Source organism: Bombina bombina, chromosome 3 (genome assembly GCF_027579735.1).
Source record: "Bombina bombina isolate aBomBom1 chromosome 3, aBomBom1.pri, whole genome shotgun sequence".
NCBI lineage: Eukaryota > Metazoa > Chordata > Amphibia > Anura > Bombinatoridae > Bombina > Bombina bombina.
The window spans coordinates 1,016,516,691-1,016,518,384 of NC_069501.1; positions in this window are offsets into that span (position 1 = coordinate 1,016,516,691).

A 1,694-nucleotide genomic window follows, 5' to 3' on the forward strand; every position below is an offset into this window, starting at 1 on the left:
ACCGGCAGATCATATGGTACGTCACAAATTTCAACATTTGCCGGTCTGTAGGCTTTGATAACTAGGTTGGATCAAACTTGCAACAATTACGCTGTGGAATTCCGCAAACGTGAGAGCGCCCCCACCGGCCATCCCACCCCAGAAAGCTACATCACTAGCCCAAAACTTCAATCCAGCAAGCCCAATATAAAAAAATAAAATAATTGAGGGCAGAGCCAAGTCGTGCTGGAACATGGCCACACATTAGGAGAGCTCCAGTGCAGCTAACACTCTCTGCTTTGATTGTACGGGAAGGGGACAGTTTCATACACACAACCCGGCATCCTAGAGTGCTTCTAAGGACTGTAACTCAAAATACTACCTTTCGGACGATTAAGAACCTAACCGGATGGCTGAAACAACAGGGGGTTCCTGGAGGGCTGCCATCTTTACTAGGCCGACATCCCCAAAACTCAGCACTACCTGACACACTCTGAGCTCTCTATCGATCACGAAGGGCTAAAACTGTCAGCGGCAGGAGCGAACTTGTGATGCAGCATATAGAGAGGGCGATCAGAAGAGATCGTTTTCAAGCTAAGGTAACTCATAACATCGGAGGCCACGTGGGCAGGCCTTGATTACAACACAGTCAGGCTTGTATAATATACTACTTTTTAGAGGGAATTCTCTGAGTTGTTGTGGTCCTGGGAGGCCTTCGTAAAGAGGAAGAATTACAAGGGACATTTAAATACCTTGTGGTCATTGGTCTGGTTCTCAAGTGCGGCAACTACCTTTCTCCCTGATTAACAGGTGTTTAACAAGGCCTATATTAGCAGAGAGCCTCAACTTGAATGCATAACATATACAACTTTTCTCTACAGGGTGATATACTTCCCAGCTTAGCTGTGGTAATTTATTTTCTAATAAGCTACTATAATGAACCCAAAGAAGGGCCAGAAAGCGGATAAATCGGCTAAGACTCAGACACAGACTCCTTCTGTATCCTCCTTTTTTCATTCCACCGACACTCTAGCTGGTGCAGCTCCCATGCAGAACTAAACATCTGTTGCAACATGCACTTCAGGGCTGGTGCCAAGCCACCAGGACTCCCTTCAGGCTATACAGGTGAAACGGGGGACCCTGCCATCTAAATCAGACCTGGAGTCACTTAAATCCTTTATAAAGGAGGAGATAAGGGATCTAAAAAAGGACTTAAATGAGATGGGTTCTAGTATAGACTACCTAAAAGAGGGGCAAGATACTCTAAACAATCTTGTTAGCTCAAATACACAGCAACTCTCTATACAAGATTCGATGGTCCAATCATTACAGGACAAGGTGGAGGATCTTGATAATCGTGGTCGCAAAAACAATCTGCGTATCCACGGAATACCAGAGGACATCCTGCAAGACCAATTAAAAACCTACCTCAAAGGACTGTTTCTCCACCTCCTACCGAACTTATCGCCTTTGTTTAATGAAGATATTGATAGGGCTCACAGGGCATTGCGACCCCCCCCCCAAGCCTCCCCTGCCTCCTCGAGATGTGGTTATTAGATTCCTACGCTACACTGCAAAAGATGATATCTGGCAGGCGGCCAGGGCCCATCAGTCTATCTCCTATCAGGGTCACACTCTGCAGGTTTATCAGGACCTGAGTCCCTACACGATTCAAAGATGCAGGGAAATCAAGTTCATAACTGCCAAGCTGCAAG